Source organism: Bos mutus, chromosome 13, assembly GCF_027580195.1.
Source record: "Bos mutus isolate GX-2022 chromosome 13, NWIPB_WYAK_1.1, whole genome shotgun sequence".
Lineage (NCBI taxonomy): Eukaryota > Metazoa > Chordata > Mammalia > Artiodactyla > Bovidae > Bos > Bos mutus.
Genome location: NC_091629.1, coordinates 49,989,204 through 49,999,200, shown reverse-complemented (window position 1 = coordinate 49,999,200; position 9,997 = coordinate 49,989,204).

Here is a 9,997-nt window from a genome sequence, read left to right as displayed (position 1 = left end):
TACGCCCACCCCCCGCGGGGCGGGCCCTCGGCGGCTGGGGGCTTGGCCCCGCCCACCGCGCCCGGAGGGGGCGGGGCCGGGAGGGCACCTTCTTCCTGCGCCCACCCCCGCCCGCAGGAATGCCGCATGGCCTCCGGAGAGGAGCGCTGGGACCCCGGTCGGGACGGTCCGCTTGGGGGGCAGGAAGTGGCCCGTTCCTCCTTTCGGAGAGCGTTTCCGGAGCGCCTACTGTGTGCCCCACGCTGGGGGGTGGGGGCCGTAATGAGGAGAAGTCTTGCAGATCTTAACGTTTGTTAGTCTGTTCCCTCCACCGGGATCTCCCGCCGGCGGGTTGATTGTTTCCCTTGCTCGCAGAGGAAACTGAGGCCCAGTTGGTCCGGGGATTTACTGCCCGCCCCCCAACTGGTAAGGACTTCGGTCTGAATATGACGCTGGTTCTGTCCTCAAGGTCTCATAGAGTCGGGTAGAGGTCACCCCTCAAACACAACCGCAAAGCACGTAGCCCTAGAGTTATCACACAAGGGGCAACCAAAGGGAAAAACAGCCAGTGTTTAAGGAGTGTTTGTAAGGCAGTGACGTTAAGCGAGGCACTGCGTGTGTGTCACCCTCGGCTCTTGCGGTAGGGGCTTATATGTCAGTCCTTGGTTTGCCCGTGAGCGATTCTTGGCGATTACTTGTTACAGGGTCAACCACTGTCATTCAGCCCAGGTGTGTCCAGTAGCTCAGGCCAAGCCCTTATCTGATTGAGACCGGCCCTTGAAGGAGGCAGACCACCTGAGAGCTCTCAGTGCTCCTGGCTGGTATCTTTTTACTCTGCCCAGGACACCCAACTCCAGTATCTGTCCCTTGGTCTCCCCAACCCTACCCACTCTCTTCCCTGCTCTTTGCTCTCTGTTCCACATTCTGTGAAATAATCTGTTGACCAAGCTGCTGGCCTTTCGGGGAGACTTTGTGCCCCACAGAGCCTAGCACAGAGTCTAACACAGAGTTAGCCTAAAAATGGGCAAGGCCTTTGCTGGGCCTCTGGTTCCTATAAGACCCTTGAGCTTGGAAATCAGCAGGTTTGAAATGGCTTTTGGTCTTAACTGCACTTTAACTATGGAGAACTCAGAATAAAGATCTAGTTTGCTCCCCAGGCCCTAAGCCCATCAGAATGCTGACTAAATGATTGTTAAGGTGCACCTGGGTTCCTCATTGAAGCCGCACCAACCTGCAAATGCTTAGAACCCAGTCGGCCACACTGCTCTCCTTGCTGCGATCGCCAGGGTGCCAGTTCTGCCGCCCAGTGCTTCCATTTCAGATGGGGAAACCAGGGCCTGACTAAAGGCCCCAGACAATTTATTGGGGTGCTCTGTCCACAGCCTTCTGAGAGAGAAAGGGAGGTTTACATGAATTCTCAGGTAAGAAAGGTAAAAACCTCAAGGCCCTGGTCACTAGGATCACAGAGGGGATGAGGGCCTAGGTGAGGGGGACCTGGAAGGGGAAGCAGCTGCAGCCAGGTGAGCCTGGCAGTGTGACTGTTCCCAGCACTTGGCGACAGGCATTGTGCCAAGTGCATGGGATGACCCTGTGTATTCAGCCAGCGGCAGCCCCCTAGGCCAGTATTTCCCAGCTCTTGTGCCACAGCAGGTATCAGTCCATCAGGACGAAGGGAAGGGAGCAGCTCCTTCCTCCTTTTAGCCCGAAGCACAGCCACCTGGGAACCGATAACAAAGCAGCTTCAGGAGCCCCTCCCAGACTTCCTGGAGGGGGAGGGGGAGGGGGAGTCAGGAGGTACGGGGCTGCTGGTAGGGTATCAAGATGGTGCATTGTAAACAAATTCCGCAGGTAAAGCCTAAGTACTCCTAGAGTTTGAGAATTACTGTACAACATTTCTCAACTGGTAAGTACCAGAATTTATGTGCATCCTTTGAGCCAGGAAATGTACTTCTAGGAATGTCTTGAGAAATGGTTGCAGAACCATTTCTGCAACCATGAATGCTTCCTCAAGATTGTTCTCTGCAGCACTATTTACTTTGGTGGAAAATGTGAAACACTCTCTGCCTCTCACTGGGAGCCGATTGCTCACGGTCACTCTGGGACCTCTGCACAGCGGTACGTTGTACTGGAGTAAGTCTGAGCGCTACCTAGGGGATGGCCTAGGTTTATTTATTATGTCGCTTTGTGGCGTCCTAGCACGAAGGGGGGGTTGGGTATACTTGCTGAGAACTTTCGTGGGAAAGCTTTTCCAGCTGGGAGGTTATTTTGTCATTTTTCTCTCATCCAGTTTTGCGCCCTGCCCTGCTGCCTTTTTTCATGTTTGGAAAAGCTGTGTCCTTGAGAGGGAAGGACTAGCCTGGTGATGAACCTGGGGTCCTGACTCCTGGGACAGGTCTGGGGTGGAGCTTGTAGAGGAAAGAGAGGTGGGCGGGGCCTGAGAGCCCAGGCTAACCTGGTGGCCCCCAGGAGGCCATTTTAGGAAGAGTCCCAGGAACTCAAGGGCCCTCAGGCTAGACAAGGGACTGGACAGGTTGCCGAAGGCAGGCCAGCCTCTGCACCTGAAAACCCAAGTCAGAGGCTTGTTGGGATGGGGGTCTTTCTTGATTGTTCCTGTTTCTAGTGAACTGGATTGTTGCATAGGTTCAAATGAATGTCATGCAAATGTATTTCTCTTAAAAAAAAAGGAATGAAAAAGGAACTTCCCTGATGATCTGGTGGTTAAGACTTCCATGCTTTCAATTCAGGTTGCACCGGTTTGATCCCTGGTTGGGGAACTAAGATCCAGCATGCTGCGGGACGAGGCCCCAAAAATGAAAACAACAAAAAAGCCAGCCAGTACCTTTCTCACCTGTTAGTGTTAGTTGCTCAGTCGTGTCCGACTGTCTGCGATCCCATGGACTGTAGCCTCTGTCCATAGAATTCTCCCAGCAAAAGTACTGGAATGAGTTGCCATTTCCTTCTCCAAGGGATCTTCCCAACCCAGGGATCAAACCCAGGTCTCCTGCAGTGCAGGCAAATTCTTTACCGTCAGAGCTACCGATGAAAATGGGAAAAGGGACCAATATTCACCAGAAGCCAACCTGAGCCAAAGTTACAGCCAGTGGCACAAAGGAGATGGGGCTCCGGGAGTGAAAGCAGAAGCATCCAGCAAAGGCCAGGGTCAGTAAGTAACTCAGGACACAGTTGTATTGGATCAGCTTGAAGAGCCTTGAAAGCTGAGGTGAAGAATTTGGATTTGGCAGTGTGAGTAAGTAGGGAGCTCCTAAAGGTTTCCGAGACAGTGGCTGAGGAGAGGTGGGAAGAGATGGGAGGCAGGGTGATCAGGTGAGGCACATCTGGGTAATTCAGACCAAACAGATGGCCACCTGTGTCAGGTCTAGGAGATATGTGGCTCTCTTCTCTGAGGTTCTGCATTTTTAGCTCCTGTGAATTTCAGTTTATCAACATCTTACTTTAAAAGCCTTCAAGTGTTTTGTTGAGCAGTTACAATACAATTTGCTTTGTATTAGCTTTCTCCTAGTTGTTGGGTATTCACTTATCTAATTTTTCAGAAAGTATTTTTTTACTTTTTGGCTGCATTGGGTCTTAGTTGCAGCTCATCGGCTTCTCTGATCGTCGTACATGGGCTCCAGGTCTCTGGCTCAGTAGTCGCTGTGCACGGGTTTCCCAGGTGGGCCAGTGGTAAAAAAACAAAAAAACCCGTCTGCCAGTGCACATTCAGCCGCTCAGTCATGCAGTCGGTCAGTCAGTGCAGGAAATGTAAGAGACTCGGATTCAACCCCTGGGTCGGGAAGATTCCCTGGAGAAGAGCATGGCAACCACTCCAGTATTCTTGCCTGGAGAATCCCATGGACAGAGGAGCCTGGAAGGTTGCAAAGGGTCGGACATGACTGAAGCGGCTTAGCACACACGCAAGCATGGGCTTAGTTGCCTTGAGGCACATGGAATCTCAGTTCCTCCAGCACAGATCAAACCCGCATCTCCTGCACAGGAAGGTGGATGGACCGCCAGGGAAGTCGCCGCATTCATCTAATTTTTGAGCATCCAGTGCTTTGACAGGGTGTGCTTCAAGATGGCGAACCCACCCCCTAGGTTGTCGTGAAGGGTTTGGGCTGCAGCACCCAGTAGTGGAAATGATATGGGAATTGGGGTTTGGAGACAACTAGCCTGGTGATGGAAATGGCAACCCATTCCAGTGTTCTTGCCTGGAGAATCCCAGGGACAGGGGAGCCTGGTGGGCTGCTGTGGGGTCGCAGAGAGTCAGACACGACTGAAGTGACTTAGCAGCAGCAGCAGCAGCAGCCTGGTGATAGAGGCAAGTCATCCAAAGCCACTGAACCTCAGTTTTCTCATCTGTGGAAACATCTGGCTTTGGTGGGGGTCAGAGAAAATAAAGGCTGGGTAAAAACCCTTTTGTGAATAGCATCCAGCATTTGTAGAAGAGCAGATACCATTATCAAGATGTCTTAGCTCTGCTTTTTTTTTTAGTGATTATTTATTTTTGGCTGTTCTGGGTCTTCGTTGCCGCGTGTGGGTTTTCTCTATTGTGGTGCTTGGGCTTCTCACTGCAGTGGCTTCTCTTGTTTCGGAGCTCAGGCTCAGTAGTTACGGGCTCGGGCTTAGTTGCCACACAGCATGTGGGATTTTCCCAGACCAGGGGTCGAACCCATGTCCTCTGCCTTGGCAGGCAGATTCTTAACCCCTGGACCACCAGGGAAGTCTTCAGTTCTGCTTCTGACAGCTGTGCAGCATTTGGCACTCCGAGTTCCCATTTCTTTCTCTTCGTCTGAGGAAATTGAGAGGGTAGGTCATGATAATCCTAAAGGTCTCTTCCTCCTTTGGCATTTTACCATCTGAGGCTTACATGTTTTTGAAAGCGACATATTGTATATATAATATCTGTTTGCCCATAGTTCAGGTAACACTGGGTTAAAGATTAGAACGCTAGATTAAGATTTTAAAAATCTTTAAAATTGTTATCTTTTCAGGATTAAGTGCTGAGGAATATTACTTAAAAATTGTATATGTCTGCATGACTTTCTTAAGTAGTTTTCTAGTTACAGTTGATTATTTGATTTTCTTCTTGTGCAGTTTGCATTTCAGAAGGTCCCCAAGTTACAGCATCTTAACTTGGGGATGTTGATGTGGCAGGGATGAGTCAGTAACCTGCGGGTAGAAATACCACAGTCTCTTCTCTTGATGCCCTCTGGCTTCTGGCCAGGTTGATTAGCGAGTGTTCTGCTTTTAATTCCGGGATTGAAGAAAATCCCTTTCTATTTTTCTGGTAGGCCCTACCTGTAGACCTCTGGGTCCTACAGAAATCAGCCTCCAGAGCTGGCTGTTGTGGGGACTGGGAGACTTACTGATTATATTTTTCTTCATTCTTTTTATTAGGGTCTCAGGGGATAGGATAGATGGGGATCAGATTCTATTTGGCATTCTTTCATCTTTTTTATACATGGGAACTTTCTTACCTCCTAAAGTATGTTTTACATTATAAAAGCAAATACACTGTGTTAATTATGGCAAGATGAACAATGCAAAAGCACGGAAAGAAAAAATGAGTAAGCTCCCCCTTATTCCCACCTTCCTGCATTAGCAGTGATGGCAGGTATGTTTTCTTCCTCACCTTTCTCCGTGTTCATGTAGACACGTGCAAATATCTACACACATCCTGAGAGGTGTTTTTCTCTCCTCCCTCTTATTTAAATTTTTCCTGATTGTCAACAATTGCAGTTAACATTTTGAAGTAAATATCTTTGCAATTCTGAAAATTTCCTTAAGTAGATTCTCTGAAGTAGAATTAATGGGACGAAGAGTTGGAGTGCATATTTGTAAGGCATGTTAACGAAGTGCTCTCCTTAACAACAATTGTGGTGTTTGAGTGCTTGTCTTACCTTGTCCTTAGCCGCGAGTGTTAGCAGTTTTGTGTTAATCTCTGCTCATTTGATGGCTGAAGAATCGTCTTTGGTTCTTTTAATCAGCATTTAAAAATAACCTGTTTTGCCTGTGCTGGGTCTTTGCTGCTGCGCATGGACTTTGTGTAGCTGCAGTGAGCAGGGATTCCTCTAGTTTCGGTGCTCGGGCTTCTCGTGGCGGCTTCTCTTGTTACAGAGCATGGGCTCCTCTAGGGCACGTGGGCTCAGAAGTTGTGGCCCATGGCATTGGTTGCCCCGAGGCCTGTGGACTCTTCCCGGGCCAGGGAATGAACCCACGTCTTGTGCATTGGTAGGTGGATTCTTAACTACTGGACCACCAGGGAAGTCAGATGTTTGTACTTGAAGGACCCTTACTTGCCTCTGTCTCTTCCAAGGCCTTGAAGAGGTCTTATGTTTCCATAAAATGTACAAATCAAGAAATTGCCCTTGTAATCACGTAAGGGGCTTCCCAGGTGGCTCAATGGTAAAGAATCTGCCTACCAGTGCAGGAGACTCAGGAGACGCGGGTTCAATTTCTGGGTGGGGAAGATTCCCAGGAGGAGGAAATGGCAACCCACTCCAGTATTCTTCCCTGGGAAATCCCACGGACAGAGGAGCCCCGAGGGCCACAGTCTATGAGGTCACAAAAAGTCGGACACGACAGCACGCATGCGATCACCTAAGACCACTGTCTCATTCCACCATGGCCTCCCTCCTCACTGCTCCCTTGTTCTAAGTAGCCTTCCGTTGGCTCTGGACATTGTTTTGGATCTGCCTAAAGATTTAGTTAGAATGTGTTTGCATGCTTGTGTGCTTAAGTCACTCAGTCTTGTAGCCCACCAGGCTCTTCTGTCCATGGAATTTTCCAGGCAAGAATACTGGCATGGGTTGCCATTTCCTCCTCCAGGAGGTCTTCCCAACCCGAAAATCAAACCCTCGCCTCCTGTGTCTCCTGCATTGCGGGCAGATTCTTTACCCACTGAGCCATTGGGGAAGCCCAGAGTGCATTTGGGTTGGGTTTATCTAGTTATGTGATTTGCAGTCACTTCCGCCAACAGCTCAAATACTGACAACTGTTCTGGCAGAGGGAAGCCTTTCATGACACAGAGTTACAGGAACAGAGGCGTTAATAGTAGCACCATATTAAAGATGTCCTATAGAATCCACACCGGAGGTACCTGAGTAAAGGAAGATGTGACAGGGTGTGAAACCTCCAGTCAGAAGCTGGTCTGTGGCAAGTTCTTCCAATCACGGAGACCATGAAATGGAAGCAGAGGGCTCAGTTTTTAACCAACACTTATTAAAAATGGAACTTTTCTTCTGCCAAGAATGTACTTAATAATGTAGTGTACACAGTTATAAGTGTACACGTCAGAAGAAAAACTGAGTCATCTTTATTTTCTCTCTGTTAAAGTTGTGTTACAAAGCTATTATCATAAGGCCAAAGAAAGTGCCCCCAGGGACTTCCCTGGTGGTACAGTGGCTGAGACTCTGCATTCCCCAGTCAAGGGGCCCGGGTTCAGTCCCTGGTCAGGGAACTAGATCCCACATGCTACAGCTTAGACCTTGTATGCTGCAGTGAAGACTGATGATTCACATGATAAAGCTAGAACCCAGCGCAGCCAAATAAGTAAGTAAATGTATTTTTTTGAAAAGTGCCTCCAGGGACTTCCCCGGTGGCTTAGTGGTAGAGAATCCGCCTGCCAGTGTAGGAGACACGGGTTCGATCCCTGATCTGGAAGAATCCCACATGCCGAGGAGCAACTAAGCCTGCGCACCACTGCTATTGAGCCTGTGCTCTAGAGCCCTCAAGCCACAGCTACTGAAGCCCACACGCCTTGAGCCTGTGCTCTGCAGCAAGAGAAGCCACCGCAATGAGAAAGCCTGTGCACCGCAACTAAAGAAAAGCCCAAGCAGCAACGAATACCCAGTGTAGGCAAAAATAAATAAATAAAATTATAAAGAAAAAGAGAAGACTTTTAAAAGTGCCCCCAAAAGTAGGAAAAAAGACTACTTTTGTGATAGTGGTATTTGTGATGTGAGATTTGTTAGTTGTTTAAAAATTTGCAGTTTACTATCTTTTTTTCTCATTTTGGATACAGTCATATTTGTGCTAATTTTATATATTTAATATAACATTTTTTTCTTAATAAAGGCCCCTCAAATTACTTAAGTTTCAGTTCTGACAAAACCCTTACGTGGTTTCAACCCTTAGGATGAATATATTGTTCGAGATTAAGCCTTAACCCCTCAAGAAGACGCACAGCGTCTGTCCCCTCTGGTGCTGCAGTGTAGATGCTCAGTCGTGTCCAATTCTTTGCAGCCCAGGGACTTAGCCCGCCAGGCTCTGCTGTGGGATTCTCCAGGCAAGAATACTGGAGTGGGTTGTCATTGCCTTCTCCAGGGGATCTTCCTGATTTAGGGATCGAACTCATGTCTCCTGCTTGGCAGGTGGATTCTTTACCACTGTACCACCTGGAAAGCCCTTTGGAAATGAAATTTTTTGCCTTTTACTCTGATTTTGACACGGAAATAAAACTTTTGAAGGGAGTGATTACTTTTTAAGTGATTGATTACTTGATGCAATCTGTTCATCACCTTGCCTTTTTCACTGAACAGTATATACCTTAGAGGCCTTTCTCTCTTCATACATGAAGAGCTCCCTTGTTCTTTTCAGCGATTATCTCTTTATATATATATTTATTTACTTATTTGGTTGCACTGGGTCTTTGTTGTGGCATGTGGGATCTAGTTTCCTGACCAGGGATCAAACCCAGGCCTCCTGTGTTGGGAGCTCAGAGTCTTAGCCACTGGGCCACTAGGGAAATCCCACAGCAGTTACCTCTTATTTCTTTGTGTACATATACCATATTTATCTTACTGCTGTGCTGTGGATTGTCATGTGGGTTGATTCCAGTATTAACTGTCACAAACAAAATGCAGTAAGGAACCTTATATACATCTGTCATTTTGCAGAGTACAGTTTTAGGATAAACTTTGAGAATTTGCACTCCCATGAGTGTATGAGAAAAATTTAGGTTGGAAATAAATTTTCTTTGGATATATATTTTTTTTTTGTGGAAGAATATATGTAAGATAAAACTTACCATTTTAACCATTTTCAGGTGTATGGTTCCGTGGTATTAAGTACGTTGACACTGTTGTATGGCCATCACCACCATCCATCTCCAGGACTCCATCTTCTCAAACTGAAACTCTGCACCCATCGAATAGTAACTCCCTATTCCGTTTTCCCCAGCCCCCGGCAGCCACCATTTTACTTTTTGTATCCATAAATTTGATTACTCGGATTCCTCATAAAAGTGGAATCATACAGTCTTTGTCCTTTTGGGTCTGGCTTATTTCACCTAGCGCAGTGTCCTCAAGGCTCATCCATGCTGGAGCGTGTGTCCGAGTGGCCTTCGTTTTTCAGGGCTGCATGGTATTTTGCTATGTGTGTATGCCTTGTTTTGGCTTATCCATTCAGCCATCCCTGGGTGCTTGGGCTGTTTCCGCCTTTCGGTTATTGTGAATAGTCCTGCTACAGACATGGGTGTGCAGAAATCTGTTGAGTTCCTGTTTTCAATCCTTTTGGGTATATACCCAGAAGTTTCATCAGGTTTTGAAGGCATCACTCTGTCGTCTCTCAGCTTTCAGTATTGCAGTTGGGAAATCCCAAGTCATTCTGAATACTGATACTTTGCGTGTGACCTACTTTTGCTTCTCTAGAAATTTCTAGAATGTCCTCTCATCCCTAGCGAACTGGGATTTCTTGATTATATGCCCTGATGTGAGTCTATTTTTATTTTTTTCCTGTTGTGCTGAGAGTTCTGGGAGTCAAGTGGGGGATGAAAACTGGGGGAGGGGGTGGACTCGGGGGGTGGATGGGTCTCACCATGTAGTATTATGAGCTCCGTGTCTCACTGGCAGTGTTCCCAGCGCTGAGTAGAGGAAGAAGGCTGAGGATCTGGACATCTTCAACAGTTAGTAAATGAAGTTTCGTATAATACCTCTTGTTGGTATCTTCTCAGTCTCCTGTGTCTAGTAGCTACCTGTCCAGGGACCTTCTTCCACATTCCAGAATAATTCTGACGTGCCTA